The following is a 23,667-nucleotide window of genomic DNA, read 5'->3' as shown; positions in this document are numbered from 1 at the left end:
ATGCAGCAGGGATTTATTCTGTTTGCAGATTAAAGAATGAATCTCTGAACTGTTGAAGCCTGGCCTGAAATCATGCAGATGGGAAGACGCTGTGCTGGGAGCTGAGCTCGGGCCAGGCTACAGAACCTGAAGGGCCCAGTAAGTCCCCTCATCCAGGAACCCGGCCCACAGCCACTGCCAGGCCCTGTTCTGTTTCTATGAGTTCTCATGTGAAAATGCCAGGTACTCAGGGTCAATGCGACTTGATTAAGAAATTCAAACTGGGATAGCCTTTTGTTGGGGTCTGTAACCTGGGAGTGAAACTGGCAGTGAAGTAAGGGAGGAAACAGCCCTGGTTGTAAGAATATTTCTAGGGAAGAAGGTTCCCTGATGGGCTGGCATGGGAATCGCTGTGGTTGTGAGCCCCCTGTTGCCCTGTGGGGGTGTGGGCAGGGAAGGAGAGAGACTGTTCAGACTGGTCATAGTCAATACAGTTTGTAAACAGCTGAGTTCTGTTCCCTCACAGCTCAGACACATGCAGGACATGAGGATGTTTAGCTAATGACCAACAGTAGGTAGCAAAGGCCAAGAGTAGTGTGGGGAGGAGAGATGGGGCCACCTTCTGGAAGAACCTTTGCCCCAGGGGACCAGGAAGGTAACGAATGATCGGGGATGCACAAAGGGTTTCTATGGCCTCATCAGGTAGTTCCTACTTTAAACTGATAGTCTGGACTATATGGTCAAATACGGTGGAATGACTGCTCTTATTTTAGGTTCTACAAACTCTTAAATGGATAGATTTCTATCTCCCTTATACAAGCACTGCTGGGTGACCTTTATAGTCATGTGAGGATCAAAAGAGTGAGTACTTATTAATGCTATTACCACGCTTGTACTGAATTAACACTTCAGCAAGAGTATAATGGCCATACTTCTTAACAACTGCCCCTGTAAGAGCTCTTGTAAGTCACAAATAATAATTATAAAAATATATATTAAAAATAATAACAATTACAGTTACAACAGCTATGTTGTTTATAACGATGATAGTGTTAGCATCTCCCTCTCATATTAAACAATACCCAAAACTGGATTCCTTAGGAAGCAACGCCAATGCATTTTTGGTCTTTTCTAGGTCTTCACAGCATGAAGCCTTTTTACACACATGGGTCCACCACAGCCAGAATTGCTGTTCCTTGCATGGTGGGCTGCCACCCTGCAATGTCCTGGGCTTTTTCTGGCACCATGCGTCTGTACTTGGTAGTCAAGTTTCCACGTACCCACTCTGATTTCCAATATATTGTTCTCCAGTGCCAACAGAGGGTCCACTGGAAAAAGGCCACAGATAAGGTGGTGAACCCAAACTGAATACCTGTTGAAGGAATGGACACACAACATGGAGTGTGGATGGATGGAAGGACAACATCAATTCCTTTACTCCTGTAAAGAGAGAGGGGCAAATGATGAACTAATTCCCAAAGAGAATAGACATTCATGGTAATAATAATGTTCAACAGTGAAAGAATCCAAACAAAAGGCAAATATAAAATCCCTGGGAAGAAGACTAATTACAACCTGTTTCTTTCATGTATATACCCTTAGTAGGAGTAACATGCTTAAAAATCTTCAACCAACCATAGTTATTTGCTGGTAATAAACTTGGGAATCTTGAGGCATATTATTCACTCTCGGTGTTGAAATAATACAATCTTGGAAGATGATTTGTAATTGATGATTAAAAAAGAATATTGTGGATGTATCTAACAATTTAAATAGAAATAAGGAATATACCTTTGGGAAAGCTATGCATAGAGAACGTTGGAGGAAATACACTGAAAATAGGCAAGTGAGAAAGCTCCCTTGAGGCTGAGAAGGTGAGTGCAGCACATTCAGAGGGTCTATGAAGTTATTACAAGTCACAGAAAGGTATGCAATTAAAGTGTCTTCCTAAGCAAAATGTCCTTCTTCAGGAATTTTTATCTTGATATTTCTATGGTCTTTGTGGTCACAGGAAGTCAAAGTTATGGTGGTGGCTTAGAAGTACTTTTCTCTTTGTAATTTACATGGCATTGCTACAGACGGGGCAGCAGAGATCTGTGGTAAGTTGTTCCATGGGGTGGGGGAGCAGTTAGAAATGATAAGGCCAGAGATCTAAAAGACTTTTAGACTCTCCCCTCCTAACTGGCAGACCTTTAAAGTAAACTAGCTCAGGTATGTAACTATGACAGTTGATGAGACGCAAATTTATAGCCCCTTTAGTGTTACTCCTCAGTCAAGGGGTAGGGACCACTCTGGCCAGGAACAGCAAGACTGTGGATGGGGTGGATGGGTAGGAAGAGCTGACATTTGCTTCTGACCTGAGAGGCAGGGTTGTGTTGCAGAAAAGCCGACAGTGCTGGAAAGATGCAGTAGGTCCACAGCCCAAAAGGAGCTGTCATATTCAGGGAGGTCAGAGAGCAAAAACCAGTGTTAGTGACACCACAGTGTCAGCAGCGTGGCAGCAGTGATGTCAGTATCTGTGTCCATAACCCACCTAACCCTACATGAACTCATCTGCCTACAGGGGGCAGGAAAGTAGCAGAAATGTGTGGAGTGGGTGCAGCCACTGGCAAGTTGGCAAGTGGACATCCTAAGGAAACGCACTGTTCACAGTCACCATATTGGAAAGAGGGCCCCACACTGTCAGATCTATTTCATATTCAAGAGAAGCCAGAAATTTAGACTTTATTAGCAATCAACCCAGTTCAAAACCCAGGAAAGATATCATTTATAATGACAACAAATGCACAGACTATTCAGAAATAAATTAATGAAAAATGTTAAAATGATTCTGATAAATGACTTAAAAAAAAGAAAAAAAATGTTGATTGAATGAACAGTAGAATGCACCATACTCTTCACTGGGCAGACTCAAATTTGGGGGACATAGAACATTTTTTCTCCAAAATAAATTTAGAATCTGAATGCAAATATAGTTAATAATCCCAAATGGATTTAAGAAAAAAATCTGAAGGGTGATCCTAAAGTTCTTCCAGAAATATACACAAATCTACAAATAAAATAATGAGGAGGAATGGTTGAATTTGTAGTATTAGGGACATTCTGGAAAAGGATAAAATTGGACCAACTCTAGGAGGTATTAATCTATCATCATGGAAACAGTATAGAAATAGTGCACTGAGAGTATGAATGAAATAGAATACATTTCAAGAATAGACATGGATATTTATGAGATTTTAGTAATATTAAAAACCTGACACTTCAAATCAGTGGATTCAAGTACTGGAGTAATTAGCTAAATCATTGGAAGACCTGGCACAGTGTCCTCACTTTTGTCATTAAAATAAATTCCAGATAATTTTTTAATTAAAGAATAAAACACCAGAAATAACCCAACATGATTTAATCTGTTCAGATATTCAAACGAGAAGAACTTTCTAAAAAGCTTTTGGAACAAATACCAACAACAGCAAAGGCCTAGCAACTCAGCAAGGCCAGAAACGCCCACTGTAAAACAAAACTAACCCTCGCCCAAGCCTCCCTCACGGCCCTGTATTGCTCTCTGATATGTTCTACACTTTCTTCTTCCCTTTAAAGTCCAGTTTCTTGGAGAAGTACCTGCGCTGATGACTCCTCCAGGGCTCAGAGCCCTGCATCCCCCACGGCCCTCACCGCGGCACTGAGACAGCAGTTGCACTGTCTGTGGCTGCGTGTTTCAAACCAGTGGGTATTTTCAGCTCCTGTTTATTTGATTACCAGGTAGCTTTTGCCGTGGACAAATATTTTCCTCTCAGTGGAATGTTTTCTCCAATTAATTTTTGTTTTACTTAAATAAATTTAAAAAGCCCAGGCATAAAATATGTGTGCACATATGCACACACACAGATAACACACAGATCTGTTTTTTAAAGGCTACCTAACTATAGCCCTCCTCCTCCTTTTCCCCAGTCTTGGCAATTACAGGTGGGCTTTAGCTCTTGCTTTATTGCCCCACACACCCCCCTTTCTCACTATGCTCCTTTTAGTCAGTGTTCAAATCCCTCTTAAGCCAGGTTACAGCCTTCTCTGTGTTGCCTCAGCTAGTTTTCTGCCAACTGCTCTGCTATTCTTCTTTCTCTTGGTGGATTTCTCTTCTCCCATTTGCCATGTACATGGCCCTTTTTCCCAAGCCTCGTCTTCAATCCTTCACTTGGCAGGACTGAATCGCCCCCATGGCCTCACCCACAGCTCCTCTGAGCTCCTGACTGGTGAATCCAGCTTAACAATGCAATCAACCCTCAGATGTCCCATAGACACTTTGCACTCAAAATGCCACACACAGAATCATTCCCTAGAAACCAGCTCCTCCCCTTACACTCCCCCTGCAGATCCGCTCTCCGGATGGGTCACTGGAAAGTCACCTCAGCAGCTCTGTGGCTTGCCGCCCCGGCCCTGCAGTCCCCTCTGCAGCAGTCACCACTTCTGCCGCCCATGTCTCTCTCCCTCTGCCCAGGGCCTCTCTGCAAGCGTGTGCCACTTGTTGTCTGGGCTACCTGTGGTGGTCCCCAAAATATGCTTTCACCCCAAAATATGGGCCTCCCCCCAAAAGTAGTATCTTCCATTCTGCTGCCAGAATAACCAGATCTTCTTCAACATAAATATGCAATTCTCTTGCTTACAAATATTCCAATATATCCCTGTTTCTTTAAGGACACATTCAAGTCTAAGCACACAAGGCCCATCCTGACAGAGGCCTTGTGCACCTAATATTCCCACCTATGGATCCTTTGTTCTAGCCCTACTTGTTTTTCAGTTTGGCCAAGCCGCTTCATGCCGTGTACTCTTATATGTCTCTACCTCTGCATGAATTGTCCACTCCCTCTACCACATATTAGAGAGGTAACTTCCTTTCACCTTTCAAGATTCAGTTAAAATATTTCCAGCTCTAGGAAGTCCAATGTGTGTTCACCTGCTTAGCAATCCATCAACTACTCGCCAAGCCTCGCCTGGCCTGCGGAGTGCAGACACCAAGTCTTACCTGTCTTGGTCTCCCCAGCAGTTGATACAGTGTTAGGCACAGCAGGTGCTCAGTGTTTGTTGGATAGATAAACGAATGTATCAGTAAAGAGATGAGAGGTCTACAATCCCCCCAGTTACTCAGCTGCCATTTTGGGAATTTCATTCTGCGGAGTTAAGGAAATGTCAGTGCAGGTGGTGGGCAGACAGAACAGAAGTGAGGGCGTGGGGCAGACAGGCCTGGTCCTGGAGAGCGCAGGAGAGGCGTAGGTGGGAGAGCACTGGAGAGAGAGGGAATGGAGGGGGCGGTTGCAAGGAGATGTTGAAGAACAACAGATATTAAATGCAGTAAATTAAATGGAGAACATAATATATGAAGGGAAGATCAAGTTAACACAGCAAGGGTGGAAAAGGCAGTACCAGAGATGGAGAGCTCTCACTTCATCACTCACTGCATTTCACTTATGGCACCCGCCCTCTGGGAAGGCAGTGTCAAATTCTTGAGGGACTGGTGTTTGTGCTGTGGGTGCTCTAAGTACAAAACGGTATCTTATGGCTTCCAGATTTTAAGACTGATAGATTATTTCTCTTATGTCCCATGTCTGAGTTCTCAGACAGCAGGATCATTCGCTGGTGGGGGGAGAGCTATTGTGGTTAACAACTCAGGGTTACTCTAATAATCTCAAAGGACAGTGGGGAATTCACTAAAACAAATAAAAGAGAAATTTCACTCAGAATAAAACATGTGCCATATAGAACCTTGTGGGGATCTTGGGGGAAATATTACCGCCAACTCATCTAACAGTTTTATGTGAGTGCGTTGAAACTCCAAGCTCAAGTCACTTAAACACGTATGAGAACCAGGGCCCAGGCTGTGGTGCTCCAGACATGGATGGGAAGGTGAAAAGCCTGACTACTGCCTCTGACAGGATCAGTCCAACCGGGGATCACAATGGACACGGACACGATCACACACCATCAAGACAAGAATCAAGTGCAATTCATGCCTAGAGAGGAGAGCAGAAAATCTCTAAAATGTGGCAGGGTTCCTGCCAAGGCTTGGCAAGAGTCCTTCCAGGCAGAAAAGCAGAGAAAGGTACTTCAGGCAAAGGAGACTAGGGTTGGTGGCTGGGTGTGAGGCCTAACGAAGCACGGGTGGAGGGCTCCAGGGTCATCTGTCAGAAGCTGTTCCCCTTCAGCAGCTAAGAGGCATAACTAAAAAGGCAGGTGGGGTGTCATTAATGATCATGGGGAAAACTGGGAGGAGGAAACTGAGGTCAGGAGATCACCACCAAAGGCATTTTATTTTAGAGGAACCAAAATAATTCAAAAAGCACTTGGAAATTCTATCTCCCATGAACGAAAAGAACACAAAATAAGTTTCACTCCAGCGTTGAATACAGAATAACAGACTGCCTACTCTCAGAAATGGATTGAATTTTCTAATTCGTTAGGGATTATTTAGAGAATAGGAAAATGAATAAATCTGAAAAATTTCTCTAGAATAGCTGTTTCTCCATCCTGTTCTGTAGGGTAGGGGGAGGCTTAATTATTTAATTGATATTTTAGTGAGACCATAAAATTCTAAATGTCCTATCAATTTCTCCCAAAAGCGTACAACTTTTCCTTTCAATGACCTTTATTTGGCTTAACTAGAACACTCACTTTTTTCCAAGGCTTTTTTCGTATGTGTTAAAATACCAAATGATCTGCCGCACTCAGAATGTTGTTGTTATTATTAATGCTGATAATAGCACCAATAAGACATATTTGCAGTTATGACTCATTTTGGAATAACAGGTAATTGACTTATAGTCCTTTTGAAAATAAGCAGAATAAACGAACATAACTTCTACGCCAGGGACTGCAGCTACACCCTTAATGGAACCTGGTCATGAAACACAACAAAAGCAAAGGTGAAACTCAAATCAGACACCAGGTCACAAAGCATAGCTGACTGAAGATGCCACAAAATGACCTTTCACTCTCCGAGGGAACCAGATGCGTTTCCATGAATAATGTATATTTTTAAAGCAATTATTTTATATATAGAATGTAATTTAGGAAAACGAAAACTCCCTCTATCTGTAGACTTATAAACAGGAAGCACAAAGGGGTGCCTTTGCAGACATGAACCCGCATGTAAAATGCAATCCCTATTGACCAAAATCCTTTCCTGTCTCCTAAGCTTAAAAAAAAAAACTATATAATTCAAGGCAGTGGTGAGCTGAAAGGGCTCAGATACAAAACGTGCACATCATCAGCCTTCTAGAAGATAAAAGTGCACCATGCATAGTAGAAAAGATGACGTTTCCTATGGAAATCTATTTTGAGATGATTTAAAGGCAACCAAGAGCTCAAAACCAAGTTCAACCAAAGAGAAACAGAGCCCAAGCAAATGTATAGAAATGGACAAAGACATTGGAGAAGGAGGGTATCTGTGCTCAACCGACACTCCAGATCAGCAAATTCATCCTGAATTCAAGCCAGTGATGTGCCATGTGTTCACTCAAGGAACCAGGCAGAAACCATCGGCCAGAAGAAATAGGAACAATGTCAAAGGCAGGTGTGAGATGTGGAAGGGGTGACCCTGTGACCCTTGCTGCCATGAGGCAAGATGCTCTTGCCGGCTTTCTGCACAGGCTGGTGGGCTCACATGACTCTGTTTAGAAGGATATCAGCCAACAGCTGTGCCACACAGGCTACAGCCCGAGCTGAGTCCCATCTAGTAACGGTTCTGAGTTCATCCTTAGACGACATGACCAGAAGGATCTGAGAATCAATGGTGGAGACGTACCTGAATGAGTATTCCATTTCATTCCTTGGCAGTAAATCTTCAGCTTTGTACAACATAAATATTGACAAAGATACACACAGGCACCCTATTTGAAAGCCTGACTGCATAATTGCATCTATTGGAGAAAAGCGGGCTCCGTTTCGGTATGCTAGGTCATTGTTTGGCTCGGTAACCGATGCTTCTGAGACCCAAAACATACACTAGTATAACCGACAGCACCAAAATCTCCACCGATGACTTGCTCATTTCAAGGAATTCATAAAATAAACCCAGTTTGCCCATGGGATACAGATGGTTGTCCTGTTCCCATCGTGGGGTGGTCTGTTCTGCTCCTGAAACTGTGACACCATTAGATTCACGACCCAGCTGCCAAACAGATCAAATTATAAGGCAGGGTATTATCAGACCATGGTCATAAAAGTATTACTGATATCTCAAGCTGAACACATCATCTTCCCAAGAATTTAATTTCTTGTTTTCAGGATAAATTTCTTTTTATTGCTGCCTCCCTATCCCCAAATATTGTGGAAACTAGTCCTGACTACTTACCTTGGCTTTATCAAAATTTTAACGACTACTACTTTATCTCCTACCTCCTTTCCAGGTGGGCATTTTAGCTTTTAGAAGATACCTTCCCTCATTTGCCTTTTTCCCCCCCACTTCTCTGCTATTATCCACCGTGGCCTTTCCAGTCTGAAAATCATCAGAGAAAATAAGTAAAAGAAAGAAATACAGGGTATGTGAGCTGGTGATAAGTGCTGTGGGGAAAATAAAGGAGGACGAAGAATGTGTGGTAGGGAGTAGTGGGGATGGGGCAGTGACATTTGAATAAGGCAAAGATGGAGGGAAGGGCCAGGCAGAGGAGGGGCAGAAGGAACGGTGATCACAGGCCTGGAGGTCCCTCACGCTGGACAGACAGCATGGAGGCTGGTGTGGGCCAGAGTGTATAGGAAATAAGTGGTGGTTTGTGGGGTGGAGCCTAAGAGACTGCAGTGAGCATGTGGGCATTTTTCCCTCTGAAAGAATTGTGGAGCCTTTGAGGGTCACCAAGCAGAAAAGTGATACTCTAACGTTGGATCAAACAGGTCCAAGACCCTAATTTAAGCTGAACAAATCAAGGGCCAAAGAAGTGACATGCCGCCTCAAAGTCAGTGCAGAGCTTGAAAGAAACACAGCCTCGACTCGCAGCCCAGTGCTCTGCCCCCTCCTGGATGCTGTCCCACAGAGCTGTCTCTAAGGTTATCTTTTATCCTTACTCAGAGGCTTGTGGGCCAACTGAATGCTTCCCCCTTTTTCAAATGGCAATTTGTCCAGAAATGAAATCAGAGTTGGCAGTGAAACAAGGCATGGACCTGTAGCCTACAGAGCTGTTGTTCCTGAAACAACAGCTGGCACGTGGTTTACTCGTGGAGTCCAGCAGAATAGAGAGAGCAACAACAGACAGCTTAGCGTCTGGCTGAGGTTCGACTGACTGCACTGCACGTTTGGATGGTTTTCAAATTTGGACAGTGGGGCAGCTTCACACGAAATGCAGGTGTATACATCATACATGCCCACACGTCTGAATGCACACACACGTGGACACACACAGATTATATGATGTGTCTTGTAAAGAGCTGCCCCTTCTAGCTTTCCCACTGCCTCTGATCTCAGCATTAACCTTTCACTGGCCATGCTCCCAGGTTTGCTACGAGATTTCTTTACAATGGAACATGCCCTTCGCTTCAAAAACTTTCCCCAATTCTTTCTTTCAGTGACATTAGGGGAAGAGGAAGAGCTCTGGGAATTGGTGTTTATATGGACCCGAGATACCCCTGAATCTGAATCCATACTTCATGGCTTATTTGTTATTTAACTTTTTTTACATTCCAAGTGCAATTTTTGCGGATCTCAGATGATTTACACTTACGGCTATGGCAGAATATTGCGGTTAGTAGACCCACCTCTGGATCCTCTTATTCAACACGTTCTTACAAAAATTCAGATATTACTATATCACAAGTGCCCATTTCTATATTTTGATATCTGCTTTTCAGTATAATTATCTTTCTTCTTTATTCTCTAAATCTTATGATTTTAAAACATTTTTCTGAGAAGTGGTCCACAGGCTCTTTACTTATGATACGTTGACAAAGAGATACTGGAAATCAAAACCACATTTAAATTCTGAGATAAACTCAACTCTGTCATAAATGGCTAGGTTTAGTCTGCAAATACTTTGTTTACTAATGTTTGCTTCAAACAACAAGGTCCTACTGTATAGCACAGGGAACTACATTCAGTAACTTTTAATAGCCTATAGTGACAAAGATTATGACAAGGAATATATATATAGAAAAAGATTATGAAAAGGAATATATATTTATATATGAATGTATAACTGAATCACTTTGCTGTACACCAAGAATTAACACAATATTGTAAACCAACTATACTTTCAACAAAAAACGTTGAAATAAAATTGGGAGATGAAACTTCCACTGCCTAGGCTGCTGTCAGGATGAAACGATTCAAAGCAGGCCAGGTATTAGCAACCCCCCTAACACATCAAAACCCCATGTGGGACCTTCCTTTTGAGCAGCACAGGCTAACTGGCTGTGGTCACCTGTAAATAGGGTTGAAGTCACTAAGAAACTTGGCTTGGGAATGCCGTGGCCACAGGGGTGGGAGTCACTGCAGCACCTACGAGAATGACGGGGACAGCCTGCTGCTCAAGCCACTCACCAGGCCGCAGCCCAGAGCGCTGCAGTCAGGTCTGAGGTCCGGCCAGGAGCGCACAGCTCCACAGCCCCTCGGAGCCCTGCGGTGAGGGTGGCCCTGGGACCGCGCTCGTCCATCACCCTCCCTGGCACCCAGACTCGGGAGTCTCCTGGGGGAATTTTTCTCTGCCTCATACTTCCTGTCTCAGCCTCCTGTGGAATCCGGTCCATGCCCCAGGGAAGCAGGGCTTTTACCCTCTGGGACCCAAATCCATCACGGTTTGGATACAGGATGCAACTTCCATGTTAACTCAACTGGCGTTCCCTTCTTGTGCTGAACTGCCCTCCCCCGTCAATGGCATTTGGTCGTATTAGAAGTCCCGACTTGCTTGTCCTTAGCTAAGACTCTGAGCCTCTTGCTCAGTCTTCCTGAGTGGAACCACTCTTCTGTGGCAGAAAAGCTTGGGTGGTCATCTATGCATCATTGTCCTCGGTCTTTCGGATTTTCTGTTGGGATATGGTTCTCGTGCAGGGATATCAATTTGCACATGAGAAGCACCTGTAGACATTTTAAAAAATACAGACACTGGATCCGCCCCCCTCTTTAGCCAAGGCTGGAAGCTTTCTCCCTCTAGCAAGGGTTACACAATCATTTGCTTGGGAATTGACCACACATGTTGGCATAATCACAGTAAATTTCCCTTTACTCAGTGCTTGCCATGTGGCATTTTCTACTTCATGTTGTCTTTGTACGTTCATTATCACATTTAATCCCTGCATTTTAGATTATCACCATTTCTGTTGAGGACACTCCTACTTGCTAATCTTGAATACAAGTATCTTTGACTCTCTTAATCTATTTCATTCCTGAGTTTCCTGTTCCTGAAATTAAAGAGTGAATTATGGACACATGTATTTAAGATTCTCTTATTATATGTATCTGACACATCCTCTAACCAAATCATATCTGGAGAAGAGAGATTTTCTCTTTTAAACATATGCATTGTCTTACTATATAGTAGTGCATACACACGGTGGAAAATGTAGAAAACATATAAGGTAAGAAAATTACAGCCATACATTATCTAAACACCAAAGGACAACGCTATGTCATTTTGTGCATTTAACTATTTTTCTTAATATTTTATCATAAAATTTCCCTAGGGCAAGTTGCTTAAGCCTGGAAATGTACTAGCCTTTTTTCAAGTACAGAATAACATTCCCAGAAATGACCCCAATATCAAAATAGTATGTGAGGCTGGGAAGGCCACAGGGCTCTCAGCTTATGCTCTGAGTCCTACAAAGAATGCTGTTAATTCACTGATGTCACGCATCTGATGCCTGTGATTCACTCACCCACTCAGCTGGCTCGGACTGAGACCTACTTTATACCAGCTGCCGATCCAAGTGCTGGGGAGACCCCAGAGTGAGCCTGGATAACTGCATCACTGTCCTTCTTCATTTGCTCCCAGAATCCTACTCAAGAAATCCACATGGAATTTGGGGTGTGGAGGCAGGTGAGTTATGGTGAAATTCATTTCATTATGTTCCTTTAGACATATTTAAATAGCATGAAAATAGTCGCTAACTTTGTTAAGTTTTCTTTTCCCTTCCTATGTATTTTTGAGGATGGGTATAGTTTTGGGGCAGCAAGAGTAATTGATAGATCTCTGGTGTGTTAGGATTTTCTATGAAAAATTAAGAAGGAAACTGGTACCTTATACAAAGATAAGAGGCAGTGAGGAAAACGCAAGCCACCCTCGAACTTGGCTACCATTCAGCATTCCTGGTTTTCAAACAAGGGAAACATAATTCAAAACATTTTCCCTAAATATTTCAGCCCAGAGTAGAAATACATGGGGGCAAAGTTCTGCTCACTGGAACCTACAGCAATGTGCTTACTTAAGCAAAGGTATAAAAAGACCACAGATACTATAATGCATCCTTTACTTTAAACTAGTTCATGTGAGCAAGTTTCATTTCACATGAATTGCTCAGTACCAATTTAGAAAATAAATCCTTCTCCTTGATTGGTAAAAATAGCTCACTGATAACCAGATTCAACAAAATTTAGTGTTAAATAATTAACCTATTTCCTTCAGGAAATGCTTTTGACTAATCTGAGTTAAGTATTTCCTCTATCTGATCTATTTCTTTTCACAGAGAAAAATAGTACTATTTGCACATGAGCTACATTTACTCCTCTGGAAAAATCTGACTGTGAGCTCAGGGTAAGAGTTGTCTACTACACAGTAGGGAAAAAAAAAAGATTCACTTCACAGCGAAGATCAGAATCTTGTTTTTTTTGAGGGGCGTGGTGAGCTGGGGGACAAGGGAAATGCCTTTGTTTAGAGACAGACCCCAGTAATCCATACTGAAGCTGAAAGAGGAAGCCCTTGTGAAGAAATGTGGAAGGACACACTGACACCCAAAGGTGTTCACTCGGCAAAAACAGAAAGAAAGAAAAAATAATTTAACTTTCCTATAAAGAGAATGGACAGAAACTTGGTAATAAGGGAGAGAGAATGAAGATTAGGGAAGGGAGGAGAAACAATGAAAGGGAACTTGGATGCTGTGGGCAGAATAGCAGGTTTCTGGAGCCTACAATGAAGGATGATAAGAAAAAAAGTAAAGTTTAAAAAAAGTAAAAAAATTTAAAATAGTTTAAAAATTAAAAAACGAAGTTAAAAAAATAAAATTTTTTTATAGTGGCATGGAAGATATTAAAATGATGGAGGTTTCTTATTTCAAAATTCAAGTTGTTTGAGTTTCTCCTCCATGCTCCAAAAAACAGTAAGGCCTGCTTGTGTAAGTGGTTTTGGGGGACACCACAGAGAGGGGTGAGCAATGCAGTTAGGTTGGCCAGGAGCAGAATGCTGGTGTGGAAGGCAAGACAGAAGAGAGATCAAGAGTTTCATGAGAACAGAAACTCAAAGACAGAAATTATCTTAAAAACGTTAGTGTGGTGGGCCGAAAAATGATCCCCCCCCCAAGATGTCTATGTCCTAATCCCCAGAATATATGAAGAGGTCAGGTTCCCTGGCAAAGGGGGCCTATTGTTGCAGAAGAAGTTAAGGTTGCTAACCAGCCAAATCTAAGAGAGATGGGCTGGATTATATAGGTGGGCCCAGTGTAATCACCAGGGTCATTAAAAGGAGGAAGAGGGAGGCAGAAGAGGGGAGAGAGGAGAGGAGATGTGACCACAGAATCAGAGTCAGAGACACACAACCACGCTGACCTTTAGAGAGAGAAAAGAGGTCACAGGCCAAGAGATGCAGGTAGCCTCTGGAAGCCAGAAAAGTCAAAGATACAGTTTCCCCTGAGGCCTTCAGAAACAGCCCTGCCAATAATTTGACTTCAGCAGGCTTCTGCATTCAAGAACCCTACAAGGTTAAATTTGTGTTGTTTAGTGGAGACTTTTTCTTTTTCTTCCTACTACCATGACGTTTGGGGATACTTGTTACAACAGCAACAGAAAGTGAAAACAGTAAGCTCCTTGAAATGTTCAGAAATTGAAGATAACACTGGACTGTCCACTTTGATGTGGGATTGGGCTTATGTGAATATCAAAAGGACAGTGTGACCTTTGCTAACATCTGCTTCTCTCATTTTTAGGAGGAGAACAGTAAGTCAAAACCTCTGTAGTTATTATTTTAGACAAGTGTCTCTTAAAACATTATGTAACCCTGTGCCTTAGGACCCCAAGAGAGTCTCTGTTCTTAGAAGAACATGGATTCAGAGAGATAGGGTCTTACATCTGAGTCCCACAGTGGTCTCTTATTGGCAATGAGAGCTTGGGCAAATCATTTACCCTCTTTAAGCCACAGGATCTTCATTTGCAAAAGGAAGATAAGAATAAGGATTGTTTGGGTGATTAAATTGTACACACACACACACACACACATGCACACACACATATATGTACAACATTTAATACAGTGACTACCACATACTAGGCACTCAACAAATTCCTGTTATGGATTTTTAAATGCATGTATAAAAGGAGGAGAAAGTTGTGGGAACTTGTGGGAAAACTTAGTTCATGGCCCCAAAAAGGGCCATCTCTCAAAGGGCTCTGATCAGTCAGTCCCCAGTGATGGGCTAATAAGCAGAAACTATAGCACTTGGTGATTTAAATTAAACATAAAAAGGAAGGTATTTAAGCATAATTATTAAACAGCAGGTACGTTTACACTGTTGGCTGGATCATCTTATCTGGAGAGCTTTAATAAGCAGAGTCTCCCCTGCTTTAGAGATGGGCATGCAGGAAAATGACTTGGATGGGTGGGCCGTTCTCACCCCAAGATCACGTGACTTAGTACTCATGGAAGTAACACCTCTTGTATGTTATTCCAGATTGACTGTCCTCCCATGATTATTGTCAGCTGTGTCATCAGTTCAAGGAAACAGCCACCTGGGTCACACTGGAATATTTGAAAGAAAATCTCATTTAAAATTTAGATAGCTCTAACATGAAATAAAGTCATTATTTTATGCCTAAAAAAATCTAAGGAACAGAGAGTAAAGACACTCTTCATTGGGCAACTAAGAGAAAACATGAAACAGGTTAGACTGTCAGAACACAAAGCTGTATTCACACCTCTTCATTTCTGTATTTTCACAGCCAGTACACCTGATCTCCCTGATAAGTCACAAATCTGCCCTTAAAGAATGTGATGTAGAAACACGTGGAGTACTTGTTGACAAACTGGAACAAGAACACCTTCATAGCTAGGTTGTTCTCATAGTCAGTCTGGTCCTTGGGAGCTCTGCAGCTAGAATAAAGAAAAGATAAGTCTGTAAAACTGTGAACGGCTTTGAGACCCTAATCAAAGCCACGGACACATGAGTTAGCACACTAAATATGTGTATATATATATATATATATACACACAATTCACAGTGTTTTCATATAAGCTGTTTTGAATTCCTTAACATAGCTACTATGTTAATTCCAAGTGTACACACTGTTGTAAGAGTTTCTCCCACTATGAACACAATATCCCACAAGGCAAAAAAAAAAAAAAAATTCAGCCGTTCCTTAAAATTTATAAGCACAACAGTATCCAATGGGCAAGAACTGTCCTCTGTCAGGTGTAAGTTGACAGAAAACTACTTTCAAACATCCTGCTAAATGATATTCTCTTGTCTCCATGAACGGCAGTACGGTAGGACTATTGAAGAAACTAAACAAAACACGGGGCAACGTGCTAGAAGTATTTGGGGAACATAAAACTGGTCATCCTCCTAGTTTAGAATTTGAATTGGTCTTGGTGTTTTCAGAAGATGACCACTGAGCAGACCACTCGGAGAACGACCCAGCCACATGCAGCGGGTTGGAAGCACTTAACTTGGGCCGCTAAGCCGCTGGCTGGGATACAAGCCAGAGAGAAGAAACATATGTTATAGAAGACACAGCTGATGAGAATGGAGCTACACTAACAGGAACAGCATGGGGGGAAGACACATAAAACTGTGATTACTTGTCCTCTCCATAATGCACAAGAAAATATGCCACTGGAACCACAACCCTCTTCCACTTATTTGCAAGAGACTATTTACTTTCAACAGTAGGGTATATGATCTAATGTAAATGAAATTATTATTAAGCACTGACCTGTTTACACAGAGCTTGGACATTCTAATGCTTCCTTTGTCCCTTTTACTAATCCAAAGCTGGAGCTAATTCACTTCTCACATAGGCTAGAGAAAATACGTTTACACTTGAAGTTTTCTAAAGACTGTAATGTACTGGAATTGAAGTGCCTAAAAGGTAGTCTCTGTTTTGACTTGGTTCTAAAACTGGTGTAGAAATGACCTCAGCTGCAGGAGGAGCTTACCAGAGTCAGTCATCATGATTGCCACTTTCTCATATATGGCGCTCAGGGTCACGATGATGATAAAACTGATGAGGGAAGCAGTGATGGGCGTGGCCCACCTGCACAGTCAGGTACTTCTGGATTGGGTCTCTTCCATTCAGGTTCTTGGGAAGTTTTGCAGAAAATACAATGAACACTGAAAGTCCATAGACAGTGATCCTAATAACTGAAGCAATGGTCAACAGGACCTGACAACCCAAAAACCCAGCAGCATGAGAGACACTAATGATCGTATTTTTACACAGAATACTTGCCACCAACCCACGCTTAAACAGACAACATGCACGTGCTGTAAACCTCACATAAACGTGAGAAGTGTTGTAAATCGCATGTAAATGCCACAAGAGACGTGAATATCAGGCATGTTAAACTTTAGGGGAGGAGGAATGAAGGATGTCAAAAAGAATGAGTGCATCCACTAATATAACATGCTGACAGCAGGAGCAGCTGTGTGCAGGGCATAGGGAATATATGGGAACTCCACTTTCTGTGAATTTTTCTGTAAACCTAAAACTGCAGTAAAGAAGGAAGCCTGTTAAGTATATCTTTAAATGGGTGAAAATGGAGTAACTGGTGGCATGCTCTTTTGGAGACAAGTCTGTGATAGCAGAACTAATGAAAATATCCCTTCTACATCTATAGAATTACTTAGGTTATGAACTAGTTGTAACCCATGAAGGGGATATGCTTCCTTTCAAGGAAGAACCTATCACTGATTCAGGGGCCAGCAGGTGCTAGCCGTCGTGTTCATTCTGAATAGGACCAGTGAAGCTGTGGACATGCCCTGAGGGAAATAGTGGAAGTGACAGCAGGTCTCTGCTGATGAAAGCTTCACATGCTTTTCATACTCCTTGAGATCTTAAAATGGCAGGTATTCATACTCCCTGCATTTGCACAAGATTCATGTCCCTGATCCATTGTATTTCTGTCTGTGTGGACCCAAGGACAAAGGGGGTGTCTGAAGCATAATTTGCACGTGGCTGATAGGGTTTCAGTTCCTCACTAGGCAGATTTTTTCTGGCCACTGAAGAATGCACATTAAAGGTCCCATTTTTAAACTGTTTTCCTTCCATCTACCTTCTTGGTCATAGTCCAGAAGCATGTACTCAGAGTCCCTGGCTGCTCCTGATGGCTGCCCCAGAGAGAAAGCTACAAAGAATGTGAATTTCAAGACTAAGTGAACCACATCATGTTATTTACAGTAACTGCGGGAGGCTGGCTTGCACCTGCAGGGGAGAGCAGAGGGAGTGTTTACAAGCCCCTCCTGGAGCCACACTCCTGCATCTGGATCCCAGCTCCGATGCTAGCTGTGGGGCCTTGTGCAAATTTCTTAACCTCTAGGGGCTTCAATATCCTCACCCACATAATGGGGGGATAATAATAGCAATTTATAGGACTATTGTGATGAGTCAATTATTTACTAATTGTGAAAACAATTGGAACATTAACCACAGGCATGTGAAAAACTCTACCTAAGTATTAGCTATGAATATGGTGACCAAAGTCTTAAAAAGGTGTTTCTTTTAGTTTTTAAGCCATCAGTTTGTAGAGAAAACATTTTATTTCCTCCCCTACTCTCTTTCATCACCGTTTTCTTCACAGTTAAGGCTTCATGCTTGTGACAGGAATAACTTTTTAGTGTGTGTGTGATTAAATGTGAAAATTAGTTAAGGCTGAGAAAAATGTATTATAGAAGGTATATTAAGCCTTTCCCTCTTGTACAGCACATATAGGCCATTTAAATAGTACGCATTTTTAAAAAGTCTGCATAATAATTTTTTAATTATGTATTAAGTAATCATAATAGTTAAGATTGTTTAAATGCTTACTATTGTTTCAGCACACATCTATTTTTCTAAATCCTCACAATCACCCAGTGGGGAAGGTAATATTATATCTCTTTTACAGATGATGATATAGAGCCACGTGGAGATGATGCAATTTGCCCCCAATGAAGCAACTATTAAATGAAAGAACTGAAATACTCAAAGAGCCCAAAGACACACTAACTGTATAGCACTGTCTCCTACATGGTCTGTGAAATCAATTCTAATTCATTTCAGAACTTTTACAAACTTGACACATTTCCGTTTTTCTTCCAAGCACTTAATGGGTTCAATATTTCTTAAGAAACAGGAAAGCTTTCCATTCTCCTTCCTCAAGTTTTTTCTTACTTATCATCTTTTCTGATCATAACTTTAATATTTGCTCATTAAAGAAAATTTGAAAGTACTCAGTACTGGACAGAAATGCTGTCCTGGATCTGTCCCCAGTCTTAGAAGAGGACCCAGATTTTGCTGTAGGATAAATGACCTCCCTTCTGTTTTTAGTCCTGTGATTTAAGCTCGATTGACCCACTCTTTCTGAAGCACCAGAGGTAGATCTCAGTTGGCTTAAGACAAATAATACCCCTCATTCTATTGGCCTCACACATGATTTGAGAACTGGCAAATAACCCAGTAAGAACCACTATTATGTGAGGAGATACATGTTTGTGCCCATGTGAATGATAAGCTTCCCCTATCAAGAGAGGAAGCTGCCAAAGGAGACCTCTCTTGGTTTGGATGGATGATCTGGGATGATGAGTGCCTAGAAGCAGCATGCTGAGACATCCTTGGACACAGAATGAAGACAGGACAAAACCAGCCCTTGACATCATCTGGGATACAGTATCTCTCCTTGACTGAAGCCAGACCTCAGACCTGAGATTTTCATTTACAGGAACCAATAAATCCCATGCATCCCCATTTTTTGGTTGTTGTTTAAGCACATTGGAGATTGATTTTGTCACCTACAATCAAAAGACTCCAACTCTGAAAATGAATAAAAAATAAAATAAGAAAAATGCTTTTACCTGTAGACATAATTCCTTCAGAACTGTGCATTGTTTGTATATTACAAATCATTTTATGTATTAATTTTATTCTCAAGCTTATCATAAGCATAACAATTTGACTTGTCATAAAATATTTTCATGGACACACTTTTTCATGGCTGCATAATATTCCACTATGTGAAGGGTTGGAAGAATATTTTGGCTGAGATTTTATATATATATATATACACACAAAAGTACGTCTGTGACTTGCATCCATACTGAATTTTCCCTCCATTTTCAAATACTTCCTGATTAAAAGTTTTTCAAAGCTGAATTAGTGGATTAAAGCATATGAATATTTTTGACTCTTGATATGATCTGCCAGACTGCTTTCTAAGAACGCTTGAGGAGTACACCAGAAATTAACACAGCATTGTAAATCAACCATACTTCACAAAAAATCTCCAGTAACCTAGGCTTGGGATTGGTGATCAGTGGCAATTCATCCTCATAAACAGAGCTGTGTCAGTTGAGAGGTGGAAAACTATTTCATTCTGATATGCACTGACTGAATTACCATTGGACTGTGACATCTATTTTTTCTTTTGTGAAGGTGTTCATCTTCTCTGCCTTCTACACTCCTGAGATTTTTTGATGTTACCTTTGAAGTGATCTGAACTCTCTATGTACTGAAGGAATTAGCCCCTTGTCGAATGTGTAAACAAATAACATCCTCTGGTGTTTTGTTTAAATTAGGATGCTTCTGATGCATGGAAATCTTTATATATTTTCCTCAGAAACTTACTGCTCATCTAGAGGTTGTATATTCATCCATATTTATTTCTAGTTTTTTTCTAATTGTGTTACTTTTTTTAAATGTTTCTGGAATTTATCACAATATATGGTTCACTGTATGATTTCAATCTTCTCTTTTCCCCCCAAGTAGCTAACAAGTGTTCCATTTACTGAATAAGCTTTATTTATCTCCCTGATTTGTAATGCCTTCCATCTCTTATATTAATTTATTATCAATATCAGTGCCCATATCTGAAATTTCTGTCCTATTTTCTAATCTGGCTATTCTTGAACTAGTAAAACTCTCATTATCTTATCAATTATTATATTACTAATATGATTTTATTCACAATAAACCCCAAATCAATTTTATAACTTCTGATATTTTGGAGATATGATCTTTTAATCTAGAATCGTGTGATTAATGCATCTTTTATATCTTTCAATAGTTTTTACTTTTATTTTTTTGATAGTTCCTACTACCCTTTTGTTAGGCTATCTTAGACATTTTACCTTGGTTCTTAATCTTGGAAAATTTTAGAATTCTTAATGCCTCCATCTGGTCTCTTAATCAGACAGTGGAGAATCCTAAACCACTGATCTGATTTGAACAAATGAGGTGAAAAGAATTGGGGGAAGCACTGTGATCAGAAGAGAATGTGGAACCTCCAGAGTGGCGCCCTGCGTTGGCTCAGATGTTCTCTGGAAAAAGTTTTCTCTATGAGACTACATAGTTCCCAGCTTAACTTTCAGTTTTCTCAGCATTTCACATTAGATTTTAAAAAGTGTGTGGCAGGTTCTTACCCAGGAAAAGAGCACTTGCACGAAGGGTTATATGTATACACTTTCCCCAGATGGTAAATGGAACACGCTCTTCTTCCTAATTAAAAAAACAAGTTTAGTCAATCAAGGGATTACACCAATGAAATGATTTTTCTCCTAACTGGTCACTAAATTCTAAACATAATTTAAAAAAAATAATAATTTTCAGACATAGCCTCCTTATTTGTAACTGCATGGGTTTCTTTCCTTTTTTTTTTTTTCTTTTCTTTTCTGTTAACGATGTCAAACACACAACAAAATATGTACAGTGTTCATTTTAATACTATTTTTTGTAAATGCACATGTGAACAGCAAATTGTTTCCCTGCCATGGTCTGAGCTTAGGGGTCTGGGTACCTGACGAGGCCAATGTGTAAAGCTCTATTCCTGAGCTTGCCTTAGATTTCACAAGTGATGCTAGTGACAGCTTAGTGTCCGTGCAGGACAGGAAGTTTCACAGGTGTTTGCAGCTAACTGGTCTCCATTGTGTGTATCTTGGTTGAGCTTTATGTGTTTATTAGAAACAACTATGAAGTTTTAGAGTTTCCATTTTAGAGTTTATATTTAGATTTCATTTTTAGAGATGAAATCAGTAAGACTCAAGTTTTACCTGGATAATAAAAGCAGATATAGTATAATAATAGCTGTCACTAAGTACATGGCCCTTCCTCTGTGCCAGGAAGTCTTCCAAGTAGATTCTGTACATTAATTCAACCCGTCCTTACCACAGTCATGAGGAAGCAACTCTCTTTTTCTTATTTTATAGGAAACTATGGCACAGAGAAGTTAAGTTGTCCAAGATCACTCAGGAAGCAAGCTTCTGTATTTAAATATGAATTTAGGTAACTTCATTCCCAAGGTCTCACTACCACAACGCTGGCCTCTCTAAACAATGGAGCATGCATTTGCAATTAAAGTAAAACTCTTCAATTAAAAAACTAAAAACAATTAATTTTTTAAATAAGGAAAAATGATAAAGTGAAATGAGTCTTCATCTTCAATTTTTCAATAAGCATGTTCCAATGAAAACATAAACTTATTAGTTGGCAATTTAAAATTTAAAATTGGCAGTTTAAATGACCAAAAAACTTTTCTTCAGTATTTTTTGTATGCTGCCAATATGATATGTTTTTGTTTTTCAGGACTCAAAAACATTATGAACATCTAATTTTGTCTAAGTTTCAGCTTTCATCTCTGAATGTACAGTCTTTCACCAACATATGCTTTGACCCCCATCTTCAGTTGTAAACAATGGGAACTATTCATAATGGGGATTATTAGAAGCTTATTACATTGGAAAAGACAAACGTCACTTTCTATTGGTAGCTGAACCTCATTTTTTTCCATTTATAAAAAGAGGAGTTTTACCTGCTCCCTCCAGACCTTTTCAGTGCCAACAATCTGTAGATCTGTGATTCAATTTATTAAATCTATAGTTGGAGACATTTTCAGATGCTCCTAGTAAAAGCATTTTATCTCCAAGAGTTATTCATGCTCACAACCTACTGTCTTGCTGCTGCTGAATACAAGTACCATCAGCTCTAAATTATCTCAGCTGATGGAAAGAAGCAATAATACAGATGACTCAAAAGTCATCTTTTCATAGCTCTGGAATGTTGATACAAAGATATATAGTTTTATTTTTTTAATTTTGCAGCAGGAGTGGCAGCAATAAATTTACATTTCCAATTATATAAAATGACTAGCTCAAACACTGCTCAAATACTGATGGCACCTCAACAAAGAATTCCCTGCTTCTTCTACCCTTTCTCTGACTTTAGGATGAGAGCCATGCTGCTTTGTGCACATCCCAAACGGAAGGGGGAGCAGTGACCGGGACTTAGTTCAAGACAATGGTCACCTAGTCTACAATGAAAAGGAGGCCGCAATAATGAAGTCACATGAGAAAAAATGGGAGTCAACTATAAAAACCAATGTGTCTTTCCTTCTACATCCATGTCATAGTAGCTAATTTATATTTTTCATTTTTTTATTGGTGTTATGAAAGGATACAAATCAATGCCTCTTTTCTTATACACTTATACCAGTCTTTTTCTTTTCCCCCTTTTTACTGTTATTATGAAGGAAGGACCTCACTTCTCTTCTGTGTCCACCATTCCAGGCAGTGCTCCTTCAACTTGGCTGCACATTAGAATAACCAGAGGAGCTTTAAAAACTTCCCTATGCCAGAATGTACCCCAGGCCACTAAGTACCATCAGAGTTTGCAGTGATGGAACCCAGGCACCAACATTTTTTAAGGTCCCCTGGTGATTCCAACATGCAGCCAAGGCTGACAAGCCCAGAAGTAAACAGACTAAAGTGTATCTAAACAGTGCCCGCTTTTCCTGGGTAATCTCATCTATCTCCACGTGGGGACACCGCTCCTCCTATTCTGGCCAGACTTGTTCTTCCTGCTCAACCGTTTCCCGTTTGTACTCAAGTTCTGCCTGGCACCGCTTCCAGAACTCCAGAAGTATGGTGACCAACAGAGAGAGAGGGCAGCAGAATGTGGATCTTCAGTGATGACTGATGCTTCAGAAATCTGTACTTAATACTTATTACACTTAACACTTTGGTAAATGGTTAATAAAATCACATTTATTTATAGGCGATACTAAAGAGAAACATGAGTTAATGCCTTTTTTTTCAAGAAAAAAGAAAATGTAGATTATTTATTGAACTTGTGAAAACAGACTATCTAGCTCTCTAGCTCAGGGGAAAGGTATTAACGTGATGGTCAGAGGCAGGTGACTGTGTCTGATGCTAAAGTACCTGCTACCAGCACATTATGCCCACTAAAAACACAAATATCGGGGGGAAGGGTGAGTATAGCTCAGTGGTAGAGCACGTGCTTAGCATGTACAAGGTCCTGGGTTCACGCCA

Source organism: Camelus bactrianus, chromosome 14, assembly GCF_048773025.1.
Source record: "Camelus bactrianus isolate YW-2024 breed Bactrian camel chromosome 14, ASM4877302v1, whole genome shotgun sequence".
NCBI classification, from domain to species: domain Eukaryota; kingdom Metazoa; phylum Chordata; class Mammalia; order Artiodactyla; family Camelidae; genus Camelus; species Camelus bactrianus.
The sequence above is the reverse complement of the archived record's forward strand: the minus strand, read 5'-3'. Positions refer to the sequence as shown.